Source organism: Dendrobates tinctorius, unplaced genomic scaffold (genome assembly GCF_039654945.1).
Source record: "Dendrobates tinctorius isolate UK_male_01 unplaced genomic scaffold, ASM3965494v1 ptg000254l, whole genome shotgun sequence".
Classification (NCBI taxonomy): Eukaryota; Metazoa; Chordata; class Amphibia; order Anura; family Dendrobatidae; genus Dendrobates; species Dendrobates tinctorius.
The window spans coordinates 1,637,668-1,657,170 of record NW_027361921.1 but is presented as its reverse complement, the minus strand read 5'-3'; the positions used below and the strand labels follow the sequence as shown (position 1 = coordinate 1,657,170).

The following is a 19,503-nucleotide window of genomic DNA, read 5'->3' as shown; positions in this document are numbered from 1 at the left end:
CACTAATAAAGTGTAATTGAGAGAAAAAAACTTTCTGCTTTTGAAATGCTCTAAAAGGAATTAGATGAAATAAGTTTCTTTAGAGAATATAGGATGGCTTCAAGCATTACAAATTAAAACCAGTGGAATTTGAGTAAAAAAAAAAATTTTGCTTTTGAAATGCTCTAAAAGGAATCAGATGAAATAACTTTCTTTAGAGAATATAGGATGGGCTCAAGCATTACAAATTAAAACCAGTGGAATTACACATTAGATGCTACAAATTTTCATAGCAGTTTTCAGAAAAAGCAGAATAATAAATATTCACACATGAAAATTGGGGTGCTGTGGCTTAGTTGGTTAAAGTGCCTGTCTTGTAAACAGGAGATCCTGAGTTCAACTCTCAGCAGTACCTTGTTTTCATCTTCTCAAGAATAAGCTTCCTATCTTAAAGCAGGTCTTTTACCTGTGTGCAAATTCAAATTTGCCATTGTTCCAGCCCTACTGATAGTGCAATTGTGAGATTAAGAATCTCATCTAAATGCTGAAAAGGAAGTAAGATTGCTTCAAGCTTGACAACTTAACCAACTTAACCAAGATGCTACATCTTCTCAAGAATAAGCTTCCTATCTTAAAGCAGGTGTGTTTTACCTGTGTGCAAACTCAAATTTGCCATTGTTCCAGCCCTACTGATAGTGCAATTGTGAGATTAAGAATCTCATCTAAATGCTGAAAAGGAAGTAAGATTGCTTCAAGCTTGACAACTTAACCAATGGATTTTATTTTGAAATGCCTCCACTTTCCGCACCTGACTCTCTAAGCAGTCTTTCCAATATATCACATCTTTTTGTGATGTAGACAAGTTGGTCAAAGAGCCTGTTTAGTAAACAGAAAATCTTGATTTCGAATGTCAGCAGTGCTTTCCTTTCTTCATGTCAGTTTGGGGCTGTTAGCCGAAAAAGAGGACTTTCACTTTTGTTTGACATCAAACATGTCTTTCCCAAAGCACTAATAAAGTGTAATTGAGAGAAAAAAAACTTTCTGCTTTTGAAATGCTCTAAAAGGAATTAGATGAAATAAGTTTCTTTAGAGAATATAGGATGGCTTCAAGCATTACAAATTAAAACCAGTGGAATTTGAGTAAAAAAAAAAATTTTGCTTTTGAAATGCTCTAAAAGGAATCAGATGAAATAACTTTCTTTAGAGAATATAGGATGGGCTCAAGCATTACAAATTAAAACCAGTGGAATTACACATTAGATGCTACAAATTTTAATAGCAGTTTTCAGAAAAAGCAGAATAATAAATATTCACACATGAAAATTGGGGTGCTGTGGCTTAGTTGGTTAAAGTGCCTGTCTTGTAAACAGGAGAGCCTGAGTTCAACTCTCAGCAGTACCTTGTTTTCATCTTCTCAAGAATAAGCTTCCTATCTTAAAGCAGGTCTTTTACCTGTGTGCAAATTCAAATTTGCCATTGTTCCAGCCCTACTGATAGTGCAATTGTGAGATTAAGAATCTCATCTAAATGCTGAAAAGGAAGTAAGATTGCTTCAAGCTTGACAACTTAACCAACTTAACCAAGATGCTACATCTTCTCAAGAATAAGCTTCCTATCTTAAAGCAGGTGTGTTTTACCTGTGTGCAAACTCAAATTTGCCATTGTTCCAGCCCTACTGATAGTGCAATTGTGAGATTAAGAATCTCATCTAAATGCTGAAAAGGAAGTAAGATTGCTTCAAGCTTGACAACTTAACCAACTTAACCAAGATGCTACATCTTCTCAAGAATAAGCTTCCTATCTTAAAGCAGGTGTGTTTTACCTGTGTGCAAACTCAAATTTGCCATTGTTCCAGCCCTACTGATAGTGCAATTGTGAGATTAAGAATCTCATCTAAATGCTGAAAAGGAAGTAAGATTGCTTCAAGCTTGACAACTTAACCAATGGATTTTATTTTGAAATGCCTCCACTTTCCGCACCTGACTCTCTAAGCAGTCTTTCCAATATATCACATCTTTTTGTGATGTAGACAAGTTGGTCAAAGAGCCTGTTTAGTAAACAGAAAATCTTGATTTCGAATGTCAGCAGTGCTTTCCTTTCTTCATGTCAGTTTGGGGCTGTTAGCCGAAAAAGAGGACTTTCACTTTTGTTTGACATCAAACATGTCTTTCCCAAAGCACTAATAAAGTGTAATTGAGAGAAAAAAAACTTTCTGCTTTTGAAATGCTCTAAAAGGAATTAGATGAAATAAGTTTCTTTAGAGAATATAGGATGGCTTCAAGCATTACAAATTAAAACCAGTGGAATTTGAGTAAAAAAAAAAATTTTGCTTTTGAAATGCTCTAAAAGGAATCAGATGAAATAACTTTCTTTAGAGAATATAGGATGGGCTCAAGCATTACAAATTAAAACCAGTGGAATTACACATTAGATGCTACAAATTTTCATAGCAGTTTTCAGAAAAAGCAGAATAATAAATATTCACACATGAAAATTGGGGTGCTGTGGCTTAGTTGGTTAAAGTGCCTGTCTTGTAAACAGGAGATCCTGAGTTCAACTCTCAGCAGTACCTTGTTTTCATCTTCTCAAGAATAAGCTTCCTATCTTAAAGCAGGTCTTTTACCTGTGTGCAAATTCAAATTTGCCATTGTTCCAGCCCTACTGATAGTGCAATTGTGAGATTAAGAATCTCATCTAAATGCTGAAAAGGAAGTAAGATTGCTTCAAGCTTGACAACTTAACCAACTTAACCAAGATGCTACATCTTCTCAAGAATAAGCTTCCTATCTTAAAGCAGGTGTGTTTTACCTGTGTGCAAACTCAAATTTGCCATTGTTCCAGCCCTACTGATAGTGCAATTGTGAGATTAAGAATCTCATCTAAATGCTGAAAAGGAAGTAAGATTGCTTCAAGCTTGACAACTTAACCAACTTAACCAAGATGCTACATCTTCTCAAGAATAAGCTTCCTATCTTAAAGCAGGTGTGTTTTACCTGTGTGCAAACTCAAATTTGCCATTGTTCCAGCCCTACTGATAGTGCAATTGTGAGATTAAGAATCTCATCTAAATGCTGAAAAGGAAGTAAGATTGCTTCAAGCTTGACAACTTAACCAATGGATTTTATTTTGAAATGCCTCCACTTTCCGCACCTGACTCTCTAAGCAGTCTTTCCAATATATCACATCTTTTTGTGATGTAGACAAGTTGGTCAAAGAGCCTGTTTAGTAAACAGAAAATCTTGATTTCGAATGTCAGCAGTGCTTTCCTTTCTTCATGTCAGTTTGGGGCTGTTAGCCGAAAAAGAGGACTTTCACTTTTGTTTGACATCAAACATGTCTTTCCCAAAGCACTAATAAAGTGTAATTGAGAGAAAAAAAACTTTCTGCTTTTGAAATGCTCTAAAAGGAATTAGATGAAATAAGTTTCTTTAGAGAATATAGGATGGCTTCAAGCATTACAAATTAAAACCAGTGGAATTTGAGTAAAAAAAAAAATTTTGCTTTTGAAATGCTCTAAAAGGAATCAGATGAAATAACTTTCTTTAGAGAATATAGGATGGGCTCAAGCATTACAAATTAAAACCAGTGGAATTACACATTAGATGCTACAAATTTTCATAGCAGTTTTCGAAAAAAGCAGAATAATAAATATTCACCTATGGAACATGTGGTGCTGTGGCTTAGTTGGTTAAAACACCTGTCTTGTAAACAGGAGATCCTGAGTTCAACTCTCAGCAGTACCTTGTTTTTGTCTTCTCAAGAATAAGCTTCCTATCTTAAAGCAGGTGTTTTACCTGTGTGCAAACTCAAATTTGCCATTGTTCCAGCCCTACTGATAGTGCAATTGTGAGATTAAGAATCTCATAATCTCATCTAAATGCTGAAAAGGAAGTAAGATTGCTTCAAGCTTGACAACTTAACCAATGGATTTTATTTTGAAATTCCTCCACTTTCCGCACCTGACTCTCTAAGCAGTCTTTACAATATATCACATCTTTTTGTGATGTAGACAAGTTGGTCAAAGAGCCTGTTTAGTAAACAGAAAATCTTGATTTCGAACGTCAGCAGTGCTTTCCTTTCTTCATGTCAGTTTGGGGCTGTTAGCCGAAAAAGAAGACTTTCACTTCTGTTTGACATCAAACATGTCTTTCCCAAAGCACTAATAAAGTGTAATTGAGAGAAAAAAACTTTCTGCTTTTGAAATGCTCTAAAAGGAATTAGATGAAATAAGTTTCTTTAGAGAATATAGGATGGCTTCAAGCATTACAAATTAAAACCAGTGGAATTTGAGTAAAAAAAAATTTTGCTTTTGAAATGCTCTAAAAGGAATCAGATGAAATAACTTTCTTTAGAGAATATAGGATGGGCTCAAGCATTACAAATTAAAACCAGTGGAATTACACATTAGATGCTACAAATTTTCATAGCAGTTTTCGGAAAAAGCAGAATAATAAATATTCACCAACAGAACATGTGGTTCTGTGGCTTAGTTGGTTAAAGCGCCTGTCTTGTAAACAGGAGATCCTGAGTTCAACTCTCAGCAGTACCTTGTTTTTGTCTTCTCAAGAATAAGCTTCCTATCTTAAAGCAGTTGTTTTACCTGTGTGCAAACTCAAATTTGCCATTGTTCCAGCCCTACTGATAGTGCAATTGTGAGATTAAGAATCTCATCTAAATGCTGAAAAGGAAGTAAGATTGCTTCAAGCTTGACAACTTAACCAATGGATTTTATTTTGAAATGCCTCCACTTTCCGCACCTGACTCTCTAAGCAGTCTTTCCAATATATCACATCTTTTTGTGATGTAGACAAGTTGGTCAAAGAGCCTGTTTAGTAAACAGAAAATCTTGATTTCGAATGTCAGCAGTGCTTTCCTTTCTTCATGTCAGTTTGGGGCTGTTAGCCGAAAAAGAGGACTTTCACTTTTGTTTGACATCAAACATGTCTTTCCCAAAGCACTAATAAAGTGTAATTGAGAGAAAAAAAACTTTCTGCTTTTGAAATGCTCTAAAAGGAATTAGATGAAATAAGTTTCTTTAGAGAATATAGGATGGCTTCAAGCATTACAAATTAAAACCAGTGGAATTTGAGTAAAAAAAAAAATTTTGCTTTTGAAATGCTCTAAAAGGAATCAGATAAAATAACTTTCTTTAGAGAATATAGGATGGGCTCAAGCATTAGAAATTAAAACCAGTGGAATTACACATTAGATGCTACAAATTTTCATAGCAGTTTTCAGAAAAAGCAGAATAATAAATATTCACACATGAAAATTGGGGTGCTGTGGCTTAGTTGGTTAAAGTGCCTGTCTTGTAAACAGGAGATCCTGAGTTCAACTCTCAGCAGTACCTTGTTTTCATCTTCTCAAGAATAAGCTTCCTATCTTAAAGCAGGTCTTTTACCTGTGTGCAAATTCAAATTTGCCATTGTTCCAGCCCTACTGATAGTGCAATTGTGAGATTAAGAATCTCATCTAAATGCTGAAAAGGAAGTAAGATTGCTTCAAGCTTGACAACTTAACCAACTTAACCAAGATGCTACATCTTCTCAAGAATAAGCTTCCTATCTTAAAGCAGGTGTGTTTTACCTGTGTGCAAACTCAAATTTGCCATTGTTCCAGCCCTACTGATAGTGCAATTGTGAGATTAAGAATCTCATCTAAATGCTGAAAAGGAAGTAAGATTGCTTCAAGCTTGACAACTTAACCAATGGATTTTATTTTGAAATGCCTCCACTTTCCGCACCTGACTCTCTAAGCAGTCTTTCCAATATATCACATCTTTTTGTGATGTAGACAAGTTGGTCAAAGAGCCTGTTTAGTAAACAGAAAATCTTGATTTCGAATGTCAGCAGTGCTTTCCTTTCTTCATGTCAGTTTGGGGCTGTTAGCCGAAAAAGAGGACTTTCACTTTTGTTTGACATCAAACATGTCTTTCCCAAAGCACTAATAAAGTGTAATTGAGAGAAAAAAACTTTCTGCTTTTGAAATGCTCTAAAAGGAATTAGATGAAATAAGTTTCTTTAGAGAATATAGGATGGCTTCAAGCATTACAAATTAAAACCAGTGGAATTTGAGTAAAAAAAAAAATTTTGCTTTTGAAATGCTCTAAAAGGAATCAGATGAAATAACTTTCTTTAGAGAATATAGGATGGGCTCAAGCATTACAAATTAAAACCAGTGGAATTACACATTAGATGCTACAAATTTTCATAGCAGTTTTCGAAAAAAGCAGAATAATAAATATTCACCTATGGAACATGTGGTGCTGTGGCTTAGTTGGTTAAAGTGCCTGTCTTGTAAACAGGAGATCCTGAGTTCAACTCTCAGCAGTACCTTGTTTTCATCTTCTCAAGAATAAGCTTCCTATCTTAAAGCAGGTCTTTTACCTGTGTGCAAATTCAAATTTGCCATTGTTCCATCCCTACTGATAGTGCAATTGTGAGATTAAGAATCTCATCTAAATGCTGAAAAGGAAGTAAGATTGCTTCAAGCTTGACAACTTAACCAACTTAACCAAGATGCTACATCTTCTCAAGAATAAGCTTCCTATCTTAAAGCAGGTGTGTTTTACCTGTGTGCAAACTCAAATTTGCCATTGTTCCAGCCCTACTGATAGTGCAATTGTGAGATTAAGAATCTCATCTAAATGCTGAAAAGGAAGTAAGATTGCTTCAAGCTTGACAACTTAACCAACTTAACCAAGATGCTACATCTTCTCAAGAATAAGCTTCCTATCTTAAAGCAGGTGTGTTTTACCTGTGTGCAAACTCAAATTTGCCATTGTTCCAGCCCTACTGATAGTGCAATTGTGAGATTAAGAATCTCATCTAAATGCTGAAAAGGAAGTAAGATTGCTTCAAGCTTGACAACTTAACCAATGGATTTTATTTTGAAATGCCTCCACTTTCCGCACCTGACTCTCTAAGCAGTCTTTCCAATATATCACATCTTTTTGTGATGTAGACAAGTTGGTCAAAGAGCCTGTTTAGTAAACAGAAAATCTTGATTTCGAATGTCAGCAGTGCTTTCCTTTCTTCATGTCAGTTTGGGGCTGTTAGCCGAAAAAGAGGACTTTCACTTTTGTTTGACATCAAACATGTCTTTCCCAAAGCACTAATAAAGTGTAATTGAGAGAAAAAAAACTTTCTGCTTTTGAAATGCTCTAAAAGGAATTAGATGAAATAAGTTTCTTTAGAGAATATAGGATGGCTTCAAGCATTACAAATTAAAACCAGTGGAATTTGAGTAAAAAAAAAAATTTTGCTTTTGAAATGCTCTAAAAGGAATCAGATAAAATAACTTTCTTTAGAGAATATAGGATGGGCTCAAGCATTACAAATTAAAACCAGTGGAATTACACATTAGATGCTACAAATTTTCATAGCAGTTTTCAGAAAAAGCAGAATAATAAATATTCACACATGAAAATTGGGGTGCTGTGGCTTAGTTGGTTAAAGTGCCTGTCTTGTAAACAGGAGATCCTGAGTTCAACTCTCAGCAGTACCTTGTTTTCATCTTCTCAAGAATAAGCTTCCTATCTTAAAGCAGGTCTTTTACCTGTGTGCAAATTCAAATTTGCCATTGTTCCAGCCCTACTGATAGTGCAATTGTGAGATTAAGAATCTCATCTAAATGCTGAAAAGGAAGTAAGATTGCTTCAAGCTTGACAACTTAACCAACTTAACCAAGATGCTACATCTTCTCAAGAATAAGCTTCCTATCTTAAAGCAGGTGTGTTTTACCTGTGTGCAAACTCAAATTTGCCATTGTTCCAGCCCTACTGATAGTGCAATTGTGAGATTAAGAATCTCATCTAAATGCTGAAAAGGAAGTAAGATTGCTTCAAGCTTGACAACTTAACCAATGGATTTTATTTTGAAATGCCTCCACTTTCCGCACCTGACTCTCTAAGCAGTCTTTCCAATATATCACATCTTTTTGTGATGTAGACAAGTTGGTCAAAGAGCCTGTTTAGTAAACAGAAAATCTTGATTTCGAATGTCAGCAGCGCTTTCCTTTCTTCATGTCAGTTTGGGGCTGTTAGCCGAAAAAGAGGACTTTCACTTTTGTTTGACATCAAACATGTCTTTCCCAAAGCACTAATAAAGTGTAATTGAGAGAAAAAAACTTTCTGCTTTTGAAATGCTCTAAAAGGAATTAGATGAAATAAGTTTCTTTAGAGAATATAGGATGGCTTCAAGCATTACAAATTAAAACCAGTGGAATTTGAGTAAAAAAAAAAATTTTGCTTTTGAAATGCTCTAAAAGGAATCAGATGAAATAACTTTCTTTAGAGAATATAGGATGGGCTCAAGCATTAGAAATTAAAACCAGTGGAATTACACATTAGATGCTACAAATTTTCATAGCAGTTTTCAGAAAAAGCAGAATAATAAATATTCACACATGAAAATTGGGGTGCTGTGGCTTAGTTGGTTAAAGTGCCTGTCTTGTAAACAGGAGATCCTGAGTTCAACTCTCAGCAGTACCTTGTTTTCATCTTCTCAAGAATAAGCTTCCTATCTTAAAGCAGGTCTTTTACCTGTGTGCAAATTCAAATTTGCCATTGTTCCAGCCCTACTGATAGTGCAATTGTGAGATTAAGAATCTCATCTAAATGCTGAAAAGGAAGTAAGATTGCTTCAAGCTTGACAACTTAACCAACTTAACCAAGATGCTACATCTTCTCAAGAATAAGCTTCCTATCTTAAAGCAGGTGTGTTTTACCTGTGTGCAAACTCAAATTTGCCATTGTTCCAGCCCTACTGATAGTGCAATTGTGAGATTAAGAATCTCATCTAAATGCTGAAAAGGAAGTAAGATTGCTTCAAGCTTGACAACTTAACCAATGGATTTTATTTTGAAATGCCTCCACTTTCCGCACCTGACTCTCTAAGCAGTCTTTCCAATATATCACATCTTTTTGTGATGTAGACAAGTTGGTCAAAGAGCCTGTTTAGTAAACAGAAAATCTTGATTTCGAATGTCAGCAGTGCTTTCCTTTCTTCATGTCAGTTTGGGGCTGTTAGCCGAAAAAGAGGACTTTCACTTTTGTTTGACATCAAACATGTCTTTCCCAAAGCACTAATAAAGTGTAATTGAGAGAAAAAAACTTTCTGCTTTTGAAATGCTCTAAAAGGAATTAGATGAAATAAGTTTCTTTAGAGAATATAGGATGGCTTCAAGCATTACAAATTAAAACCAGTGGAATTTGAGTAAAAAAAAAAATTTTGCTTTTGAAATGCTCTAAAAGGAATCAGATGAAATAACTTTCTTTAGAGAATATAGGATGGGCTCAAGCATTACAAATTAAAACCAGTGGAATTACACATTAGATGCTACAAATTTTCATAGCAGTTTTCAGAAAAAGCAGAATAATAAATATTCACACATGAAAATTGGGGTGCTGTGGCTTAGTTGGTTAAAGTGCCTGTCTTGTAAACAGGAGATCCTGAGTTCAACTCTCAGCAGTACCTTGTTTTCATCTTCTCAAGAATAAGCTTCCTATCTTAAAGCAGGTCTTTTACCTGTGTGCAAATTCAAATTTGCCATTGTTCCAGCCCTACTGATAGTGCAATTGTGAGATTAAGAATCTCATCTAAATGCTGAAAAGGAAGTAAGATTGCTTCAAGCTTGACAACTTAACCAACTTAACCAAGATGCTACATCTTCTCAAGAATAAGCTTCCTATCTTAAAGCAGGTGTGTTTTACCTGTGTGCAAACTCAAATTTGCCATTGTTCCAGCCCTACTGATAGTGCAATTGTGAGATTAAGAATCTCATCTAAATGCTGAAAAGGAAGTAAGATTGCTTCAAGCTTGACAACTTAACCAATGGATTTTATTTTGAAATGCCTCCACTTTCCGCACCTGACTCTCTAAGCAGTCTTTCCAATATATCACATCTTTTTGTGATGTAGACAAGTTGGTCAAAGAGCCTGTTTAGTAAACAGAAAATCTTGATTTCGAATGTCAGCAGTGCTTTCCTTTCTTCATGTCAGTTTGGGGCTGTTAGCCGAAAAAGAGGACTTTCACTTTTGTTTGACATCAAACATGTCTTTCCCAAAGCACTAATAAAGTGTAATTGAGAGAAAAAAAACTTTCTGCTTTTGAAATGCTCTAAAAGGAATTAGATGAAATAAGTTTCTTTAGAGAATATAGGATGGCTTCAAGCATTACAAATTAAAACCAGTGGAATTTGAGTAAAAAAAAAAATTTTGCTTTTGAAATGCTCTAAAAGGAATCAGATGAAATAACTTTCTTTAGAGAATATAGGATGGGCTCAAGCATTACAAATTAAAACCAGTGGAATTACACATTAGATGCTACAAATTTTAATAGCAGTTTTCAGAAAAAGCAGAATAATAAATATTCACACATGAAAATTGGGGTGCTGTGGCTTAGTTGGTTAAAGTGCCTGTCTTGTAAACAGGAGAGCCTGAGTTCAACTCTCAGCAGTACCTTGTTTTCATCTTCTCAAGAATAAGCTTCCTATCTTAAAGCAGGTCTTTTACCTGTGTGCAAATTCAAATTTGCCATTGTTCCAGCCCTACTGATAGTGCAATTGTGAGATTAAGAATCTCATCTAAATGCTGAAAAGGAAGTAAGATTGCTTCAAGCTTGACAACTTAACCAACTTAACCAAGATGCTACATCTTCTCAAGAATAAGCTTCCTATCTTAAAGCAGGTGTGTTTTACCTGTGTGCAAACTCAAATTTGCCATTGTTCCAGCCCTACTGATAGTGCAATTGTGAGATTAAGAATCTCATCTAAATGCTGAAAAGGAAGTAAGATTGCTTCAAGCTTGACAACTTAACCAACTTAACCAAGATGCTACATCTTCTCAAGAATAAGCTTCCTATCTTAAAGCAGGTGTGTTTTACCTGTGTGCAAACTCAAATTTGCCATTGTTCCAGCCCTACTGATAGTGCAATTGTGAGATTAAGAATCTCATCTAAATGCTGAAAAGGAAGTAAGATTGCTTCAAGCTTGACAACTTAACCAATGGATTTTATTTTGAAATGCCTCCACTTTCCGCACCTGACTCTCTAAGCAGTCTTTCCAATATATCACATCTTTTTGTGATGTAGACAAGTTGGTCAAAGAGCCTGTTTAGTAAACAGAAAATCTTGATTTCGAATGTCAGCAGTGCTTTCCTTTCTTCATGTCAGTTTGGGGCTGTTAGCCGAAAAAGAGGACTTTCACTTTTGTTTGACATCAAACATGTCTTTCCCAAAGCACTAATAAAGTGTAATTGAGAGAAAAAAAACTTTCTGCTTTTGAAATGCTCTAAAAGGAATTAGATGAAATAAGTTTCTTTAGAGAATATAGGATGGCTTCAAGCATTACAAATTAAAACCAGTGGAATTTGAGTAAAAAAAAAAATTTTGCTTTTGAAATGCTCTAAAAGGAATCAGATGAAATAACTTTCTTTAGAGAATATAGGATGGGCTCAAGCATTACAAATTAAAACCAGTGGAATTACACATTAGATGCTACAAATTTTCATAGCAGTTTTCAGAAAAAGCAGAATAATAAATATTCACACATGAAAATTGGGGTGCTGTGGCTTAGTTGGTTAAAGTGCCTGTCTTGTAAACAGGAGATCCTGAGTTCAACTCTCAGCAGTACCTTGTTTTCATCTTCTCAAGAATAAGCTTCCTATCTTAAAGCAGGTCTTTTACCTGTGTGCAAATTCAAATTTGCCATTGTTCCAGCCCTACTGATAGTGCAATTGTGAGATTAAGAATCTCATCTAAATGCTGAAAAGGAAGTAAGATTGCTTCAAGCTTGACAACTTAACCAACTTAACCAAGATGCTACATCTTCTCAAGAATAAGCTTCCTATCTTAAAGCAGGTGTGTTTTACCTGTGTGCAAACTCAAATTTGCCATTGTTCCAGCCCTACTGATAGTGCAATTGTGAGATTAAGAATCTCATCTAAATGCTGAAAAGGAAGTAAGATTGCTTCAAGCTTGACAACTTAACCAACTTAACCAAGATGCTACATCTTCTCAAGAATAAGCTTCCTATCTTAAAGCAGGTGTGTTTTACCTGTGTGCAAACTCAAATTTGCCATTGTTCCAGCCCTACTGATAGTGCAATTGTGAGATTAAGAATCTCATCTAAATGCTGAAAAGGAAGTAAGATTGCTTCAAGCTTGACAACTTAACCAATGGATTTTATTTTGAAATGCCTCCACTTTCCGCACCTGACTCTCTAAGCAGTCTTTCCAATATATCACATCTTTTTGTGATGTAGACAAGTTGGTCAAAGAGCCTGTTTAGTAAACAGAAAATCTTGATTTCGAATGTCAGCAGTGCTTTCCTTTCTTCATGTCAGTTTGGGGCTGTTAGCCGAAAAAGAGGACTTTCACTTTTGTTTGACATCAAACATGTCTTTCCCAAAGCACTAATAAAGTGTAATTGAGAGAAAAAAAACTTTCTGCTTTTGAAATGCTCTAAAAGGAATTAGATGAAATAAGTTTCTTTAGAGAATATAGGATGGCTTCAAGCATTACAAATTAAAACCAGTGGAATTTGAGTAAAAAAAAAAATTTTGCTTTTGAAATGCTCTAAAAGGAATCAGATGAAATAACTTTCTTTAGAGAATATAGGATGGGCTCAAGCATTACAAATTAAAACCAGTGGAATTACACATTAGATGCTACAAATTTTCATAGCAGTTTTCGAAAAAAGCAGAATAATAAATATTCACCTATGGAACATGTGGTGCTGTGGCTTAGTTGGTTAAAACACCTGTCTTGTAAACAGGAGATCCTGAGTTCAACTCTCAGCAGTACCTTGTTTTTGTCTTCTCAAGAATAAGCTTCCTATCTTAAAGCAGGTGTTTTACCTGTGTGCAAACTCAAATTTGCCATTGTTCCAGCCCTACTGATAGTGCAATTGTGAGATTAAGAATCTCATAATCTCATCTAAATGCTGAAAAGGAAGTAAGATTGCTTCAAGCTTGACAACTTAACCAATGGATTTTATTTTGAAATTCCTCCACTTTCCGCACCTGACTCTCTAAGCAGTCTTTACAATATATCACATCTTTTTGTGATGTAGACAAGTTGGTCAAAGAGCCTGTTTAGTAAACAGAAAATCTTGATTTCGAACGTCAGCAGTGCTTTCCTTTCTTCATGTCAGTTTGGGGCTGTTAGCCGAAAAAGAAGACTTTCACTTCTGTTTGACATCAAACATGTCTTTCCCAAAGCACTAATAAAGTGTAATTGAGAGAAAAAAACTTTCTGCTTTTGAAATGCTCTAAAAGGAATTAGATGAAATAAGTTTCTTTAGAGAATATAGGATGGCTTCAAGCATTACAAATTAAAACCAGTGGAATTTGAGTAAAAAAAAATTTTGCTTTTGAAATGCTCTAAAAGGAATCAGATGAAATAACTTTCTTTAGAGAATATAGGATGGGCTCAAGCATTACAAATTAAAACCAGTGGAATTACACATTAGATGCTACAAATTTTCATAGCAGTTTTCGGAAAAAGCAGAATAATAAATATTCACCAACAGAACATGTGGTTCTGTGGCTTAGTTGGTTAAAGCGCCTGTCTTGTAAACAGGAGATCCTGAGTTCAACTCTCAGCAGTACCTTGTTTTTGTCTTCTCAAGAATAAGCTTCCTATCTTAAAGCAGTTGTTTTACCTGTGTGCAAACTCAAATTTGCCATTGTTCCAGCCCTACTGATAGTGCAATTGTGAGATTAAGAATCTCATCTAAATGCTGAAAAGGAAGTAAGATTGCTTCAAGCTTGACAACTTAACCAATGGATTTTATTTTGAAATGCCTCCACTTTCCGCACCTGACTCTCTAAGCAGTCTTTCCAATATATCACATCTTTTTGTGATGTAGACAAGTTGGTCAAAGAGCCTGTTTAGTAAACAGAAAATCTTGATTTCGAATGTCAGCAGTGCTTTCCTTTCTTCATGTCAGTTTGGGGCTGTTAGCCGAAAAAGAGGACTTTCACTTTTGTTTGACATCAAACATGTCTTTCCCAAAGCACTAATAAAGTGTAATTGAGAGAAAAAAAACTTTCTGCTTTTGAAATGCTCTAAAAGGAATTAGATGAAATAAGTTTCTTTAGAGAATATAGGATGGCTTCAAGCATTACAAATTAAAACCAGTGGAATTTGAGTAAAAAAAAAAATTTTGCTTTTGAAATGCTCTAAAAGGAATCAGATAAAATAACTTTCTTTAGAGAATATAGGATGGGCTCAAGCATTAGAAATTAAAACCAGTGGAATTACACATTAGATGCTACAAATTTTCATAGCAGTTTTCAGAAAAAGCAGAATAATAAATATTCACACATGAAAATTGGGGTGCTGTGGCTTAGTTGGTTAAAGTGCCTGTCTTGTAAACAGGAGATCCTGAGTTCAACTCTCAGCAGTACCTTGTTTTCATCTTCTCAAGAATAAGCTTCCTATCTTAAAGCAGGTCTTTTACCTGTGTGCAAATTCAAATTTGCCATTGTTCCAGCCCTACTGATAGTGCAATTGTGAGATTAAGAATCTCATCTAAATGCTGAAAAGGAAGTAAGATTGCTTCAAGCTTGACAACTTAACCAACTTAACCAAGATGCTACATCTTCTCAAGAATAAGCTTCCTATCTTAAAGCAGGTGTGTTTTACCTGTGTGCAAACTCAAATTTGCCATTGTTCCAGCCCTACTGATAGTGCAATTGTGAGATTAAGAATCTCATCTAAATGCTGAAAAGGAAGTAAGATTGCTTCAAGCTTGACAACTTAACCAATGGATTTTATTTTGAAATGCCTCCACTTTCCGCACCTGACTCTCTAAGCAGTCTTTCCAATATATCACATCTTTTTGTGATGTAGACAAGTTGGTCAAAGAGCCTGTTTAGTAAACAGAAAATCTTGATTTCGAATGTCAGCAGTGCTTTCCTTTCTTCATGTCAGTTTGGGGCTGTTAGCCGAAAAAGAGGACTTTCACTTTTGTTTGACATCAAACATGTCTTTCCCAAAGCACTAATAAAGTGTAATTGAGAGAAAAAAACTTTCTGCTTTTGAAATGCTCTAAAAGGAATTAGATGAAATAAGTTTCTTTAGAGAATATAGGATGGCTTCAAGCATTACAAATTAAAACCAGTGGAATTTGAGTAAAAAAAAAAATTTTGCTTTTGAAATGCTCTAAAAGGAATCAGATGAAATAACTTTCTTTAGAGAATATAGGATGGGCTCAAGCATTACAAATTAAAACCAGTGGAATTACACATTAGATGCTACAAATTTTCATAGCAGTTTTCGAAAAAAGCAGAATAATAAATATTCACCTATGGAACATGTGGTGCTGTGGCTTAGTTGGTTAAAGTGCCTGTCTTGTAAACAGGAGATCCTGAGTTCAACTCTCAGCAGTACCTTGTTTTCATCTTCTCAAGAATAAGCTTCCTATCTTAAAGCAGGTCTTTTACCTGTGTGCAAATTCAAATTTGCCATTGTTCCATCCCTACTGATAGTGCAATTGTGAGATTAAGAATCTCATCTAAATGCTGAAAAGGAAGTAAGATTGCTTCAAGCTTGACAACTTAACCAACTTAACCAAGATGCTACATCTTCTCAAGAATAAGCTTCCTATCTTAAAGCAGGTGTGTTTTACCTGTGTGCAAACTCAAATTTGCCATTGTTCCAGCCCTACTGATAGTGCAATTGTGAGATTAAGAATCTCATCTAAATGCTGAAAAGGAAGTAAGATTGCTTCAAGCTTGACAACTTAACCAACTTAACCAAGATGCTACATCTTCTCAAGAATAAGCTTCCTATCTTAAAGCAGGTGTGTTTTACCTGTGTGCAAACTCAAATTTGCCATTGTTCCAGCCCTACTGATAGTGCAATTGTGAGATTAAGAATCTCATCTAAATGCTGAAAAGGAAGTAAGATTGCTTCAAGCTTGACAACTTAACCAATGGATTTTATTTTGAAATGCCTCCACTTTCCGCACCTGACTCTCTAAGCAGTCTTTCCAATATATCACATCTTTTTGTGATGTAGACAAGTTGGTCAAAGAGCCTGTTTAGTAAACAGAAAATCTTGATTTCGAATGTCAGCAGTGCTTTCCTTTCTTCATGTCAGTTTGGGGCTGTTAGCCGAAAAAGAGGACTTTCACTTTTGTTTGACATCAAACATGTCTTTCCCAAAGCACTAATAAAGTGTAATTGAGAGAAAAAAAACTTTCTGCTTTTGAAATGCTCTAAAAGGAATTAGATGAAATAAGTTTCTTTAGAGAATATAGGATGGCTTCAAGCATTACAAATTAAAACCAGTGGAATTTGAGTAAAAAAAAAAATTTTGCTTTTGAAATGCTCTAAAAGGAATCAGATAAAATAACTTTCTTTAGAGAATATAGGATGGGCTCAAGCATTACAAATTAAAACCAGTGGAATTACACATTAGATGCTACAAATTTTCATAGCAGTTTTCAGAAAAAGCAGAATAATAAATATTCACACATGAAAATTGGGGTGCTGTGGCTTAGTTGGTTAAAGTGCCTGTCTTGTAAACAGGAGATCCTGAGTTCAACTCTCAGCAGTACCTTGTTTTCATCTTCTCAAGAATAAGCTTCCTATCTTAAAGCAGGTCTTTTACCTGTGTGCAAATTCAAATTTGCCATTGTTCCAGCCCTACTGATAGTGCAATTGTGAGATTAAGAATCTCATCTAAATGCTGAAAAGGAAGTAAGATTGCTTCAAGCTTGACAACTTAACCAACTTAACCAAGATGCTACATCTTCTCAAGAATAAGCTTCCTATCTTAAAGCAGGTGTGTTTTACCTGTGTGCAAACTCAAATTTGCCATTGTTCCAGCCCTACTGATAGTGCAATTGTGAGATTAAGAATCTCATCTAAATGCTGAAAAGGAAGTAAGATTGCTTCAAGCTTGACAACTTAACCAATGGATTTTATTTTGAAATGCCTCCACTTTCCGCACCTGACTCTCTAAGCAGTCTTTCCAATATATCACATCTTTTTGTGATGTAGACAAGTTGGTCAAAGAGCCTGTTTAGTAAACAGAAAATCTTGATTTCGAATGTCAGCAGCGCTTTCCTTTCTTCATGTCAGTTTGGGGCTGTTAGCCGAAAAAGAGGACTTTCACTTTTGTTTGACATCAAACATGTCTTTCCCAAAGCACTAATAAAGTGTAATTGAGAGAAAAAAACTTTCTGCTTTTGAAATGCTCTAAAAGGAATTAGATGAAATAAGTTTCTTTAGAGAATATAGGATGGCTTCAAGCATTACAAATTAAAACCAGTGGAATTTGAGTAAAAAAAAAAATTTTGCTTTTGAAATGCTCTAAAAGGAATCAGATGAAATAACTTTCTTTAGAGAATATAGGATGGGCTCAAGCATTACAAATTAAAACCAGTGGAATTACACATTAGATGCTACAAATTTTCATAGCAGTTTTCAGAAAAAGCAGAATAATAAATATTCACACATGAAAATTGGGGTGCTGTGGCTTAGTTGGTTAAAGTGCCTGTCTTGTAAACAGGAGATCCTGAGTTCAACTCTCAGCAGTACCTTGTTTTCATCTTCTCAAGAATAAGCTTCCTATCTTAAAGCAGGTCTTTTACCTGTGTGCAAATTCAAATTTGCCATTGTTCCAGCCCTACTGATAGTGCAATTGTGAGATTAAGAATCTCATCTAAATGCTGAAAAGGAAGTAAGATTGCTTCAAGCTTGACAACTTAACCAACTTAACCAAGATGCTACATCTTCTCAAGAATAAGCTTCCTATCTTAAAGCAGGTGTGTTTTACCTGTGTGCAAACTCAAATTTGCCATTGTTCCAGCCCTACTGATAGTGCAATTGTGAGATTAAGAATCTCATCTAAATGCTGAAAAGGAAGTAAGATTGCTTCAAGCTTGACAACTTAACCAACTTAACCAAGATGCTACATCTTCTCAAGAATAAGCTTCCTATCTTAAAGCAGGTGTGTTTTACCTGTGTGCAAACTCAAATTTGCCATTGTTCCAGCCCTACTGATAGTGCAATTGTGAGATTAAGAATCTCATCTAAATGCTGAAAAGGAAGTAAGATTGCTTCAAGCTTGACAACTTAACCAATGGATTTTATTTTGAAATGCCTCCACTTTCCGCACCTGACTCTCTAAGCAGTCTTTCCAATATATCACATCTTTTTGTGATGTAGACAAGTTGGTCAAAGAGCCTGTTTAGTAAACAGAAAATCTTGATTTCGAATGTCAGCAGTGCTTTCCTTTCTTCATGTCAGTTTGGGGCTGTTAGCCGAAAAAGAGGACTTTCACTTTTGTTTGACATCAAACATGTCTTTCCCAAAGCACTAATAAAGTGTAATTGAGAGAAAAAAAACTTTCTGCTTTTGAAATGCTCTAAAAGGAATTAGATGAAATAAGTTTCTTTAGAGAATATAGGATGGCTTCAAGCATTACAAATTAAAACCAGTGGAATTTGAGTAAAAAAAAAAATTTTGCTTTTGAAATGCTCTAAAAGGAATCAGATGAAATAACTTTCTTTAGAGAATATAGGATGGGCTCAAGCATTACAAATTAAAACCAGTGGAATTACACATTAGATGCTACAAATTTTCATAGCAGTTTTCGAAAAAAGCAGAATAATAAATATTCACCTATGGAACATGTGGTGCTGTGGCTTAGTTGGTTAAAGCACCTGTCTTGTAAACAGGAGATCCTGAGTTCAACTCTCAGCAGTACCTTGTTTTTGTCTTCTCAAGAATAAGCTTCCTATCTTAAAGCAGGTGTTTTACCTGTGTGAAAACTCAAATTTGCCATTGTTCCAGCCCTACTGATAGTGCAATTGTGAGATTAAGAATCTCATAATCTCATCTAAATGCTGAAAAGGAAGTAAGATTGCTTCAAGCTTGACAACTTAACCAATGGATTTTATTTTGAAATTCCTCCACTTTCCGCACCTGACTCTCTAAGCAGTCTTTACAATATATCACATCTTTTTGTGATGTAGACAAGTTGGTCAAAGAGCCTGTTTAGTAAACAGAAAATCTTGATTTCGAACGTCAGCAGTGCTTTCCTTTCTTCATGTCAGTTTGGGGCTGTTAGCCGAAAAAGAAGACTTTCACTTCTGTTTGACATCAAACATGTCTTTCCCAAAGCACTAATAAAGTGTAATTGAGAGAAAAAAACTTTCTGCTTTTGAAATGCTCTAAAAGGAATTAGATGAAATAAGTTTCTTTAGAGAATATAGGATGGCTTCAAGCATTACAAATTAAAACCAGTGGAATTTGAGTAAAAAAAAATTTTGCTTTTGAAATGCTCTAAAAGGAATCAGATGAAATAACTTTCTTTAGAGAATATAGGATGGGCTCAAGCATTACAAATTAAAACCAGTGGAATTACACATTAGATGCTACAAATTTTCATAGCAGTTTTCGGAAAAAGCAGAATAATAAATATTCACCAACACAACATGTGGTTCTGTGGCTTAGTTGGTTAAAGCGCCTGTCTTGTAAACAGGAGATCCTGAGTTCAACTCTCAGCAG

At 35.1% G+C, this 19,503-nt stretch overlaps 15 non-coding genes across 15 annotated transcripts; all 15 read left to right on the top strand.

The window, feature by feature from the left end:
- Positions 1-320: 320 nt before the first annotated feature.
- Positions 321-394, top strand: TRNAT-UGU (transfer RNA threonine (anticodon UGU)). The gene has a single exon. It is a non-coding gene; the product is annotated as a tRNA-Thr (tRNA).
- Positions 395-1,306: 912 nt separating this feature from the next.
- Positions 1,307-1,380, top strand: TRNAT-UGU (transfer RNA threonine (anticodon UGU)). The gene has a single exon. It is a non-coding gene; the product is annotated as a tRNA-Thr (tRNA).
- Positions 1,381-2,477: 1,097 nt separating this feature from the next.
- Positions 2,478-2,551, top strand: TRNAT-UGU (transfer RNA threonine (anticodon UGU)). Its single transcript has one exon. It is a non-coding gene; the product is annotated as a tRNA-Thr (tRNA).
- Positions 2,552-5,255: 2,704 nt separating this feature from the next.
- Positions 5,256-5,329, top strand: TRNAT-UGU (transfer RNA threonine (anticodon UGU)). Its single transcript has one exon. It is a non-coding gene; the product is annotated as a tRNA-Thr (tRNA).
- A 911-nt stretch (positions 5,330-6,240) lies between these two features.
- On the top strand, positions 6,241-6,314 carry TRNAT-UGU (transfer RNA threonine (anticodon UGU)). Its single transcript has one exon. It is a non-coding gene; the product is annotated as a tRNA-Thr (tRNA).
- Positions 6,315-7,411: 1,097 nt separating this feature from the next.
- Positions 7,412-7,485, top strand: TRNAT-UGU (transfer RNA threonine (anticodon UGU)). Its single transcript has one exon. It is a non-coding gene; the product is annotated as a tRNA-Thr (tRNA).
- Positions 7,486-8,396: 911 nt separating this feature from the next.
- TRNAT-UGU (transfer RNA threonine (anticodon UGU)) lies at positions 8,397-8,470 on the top strand. The gene has a single exon. It is a non-coding gene; the product is annotated as a tRNA-Thr (tRNA).
- Positions 8,471-9,381: 911 nt separating this feature from the next.
- TRNAT-UGU (transfer RNA threonine (anticodon UGU)) lies at positions 9,382-9,455 on the top strand. The gene has a single exon. It is a non-coding gene; the product is annotated as a tRNA-Thr (tRNA).
- Positions 9,456-10,367: 912 nt separating this feature from the next.
- TRNAT-UGU (transfer RNA threonine (anticodon UGU)) lies at positions 10,368-10,441 on the top strand. The gene has a single exon. It is a non-coding gene; the product is annotated as a tRNA-Thr (tRNA).
- A 1,097-nt stretch (positions 10,442-11,538) lies between these two features.
- On the top strand, positions 11,539-11,612 carry TRNAT-UGU (transfer RNA threonine (anticodon UGU)). The gene has a single exon. It is a non-coding gene; the product is annotated as a tRNA-Thr (tRNA).
- A 2,704-nt stretch (positions 11,613-14,316) lies between these two features.
- TRNAT-UGU (transfer RNA threonine (anticodon UGU)) lies at positions 14,317-14,390 on the top strand. The gene has a single exon. It is a non-coding gene; the product is annotated as a tRNA-Thr (tRNA).
- Positions 14,391-15,301: 911 nt separating this feature from the next.
- On the top strand, positions 15,302-15,375 carry TRNAT-UGU (transfer RNA threonine (anticodon UGU)). The gene has a single exon. It is a non-coding gene; the product is annotated as a tRNA-Thr (tRNA).
- Positions 15,376-16,472: 1,097 nt separating this feature from the next.
- TRNAT-UGU (transfer RNA threonine (anticodon UGU)) lies at positions 16,473-16,546 on the top strand. The gene has a single exon. It is a non-coding gene; the product is annotated as a tRNA-Thr (tRNA).
- A 911-nt stretch (positions 16,547-17,457) lies between these two features.
- Positions 17,458-17,531, top strand: TRNAT-UGU (transfer RNA threonine (anticodon UGU)). The gene has a single exon. It is a non-coding gene; the product is annotated as a tRNA-Thr (tRNA).
- A 1,097-nt stretch (positions 17,532-18,628) lies between these two features.
- TRNAT-UGU (transfer RNA threonine (anticodon UGU)) lies at positions 18,629-18,702 on the top strand. The gene has a single exon. It is a non-coding gene; the product is annotated as a tRNA-Thr (tRNA).
- Positions 18,703-19,503: the final 801 nt, after the last annotated feature.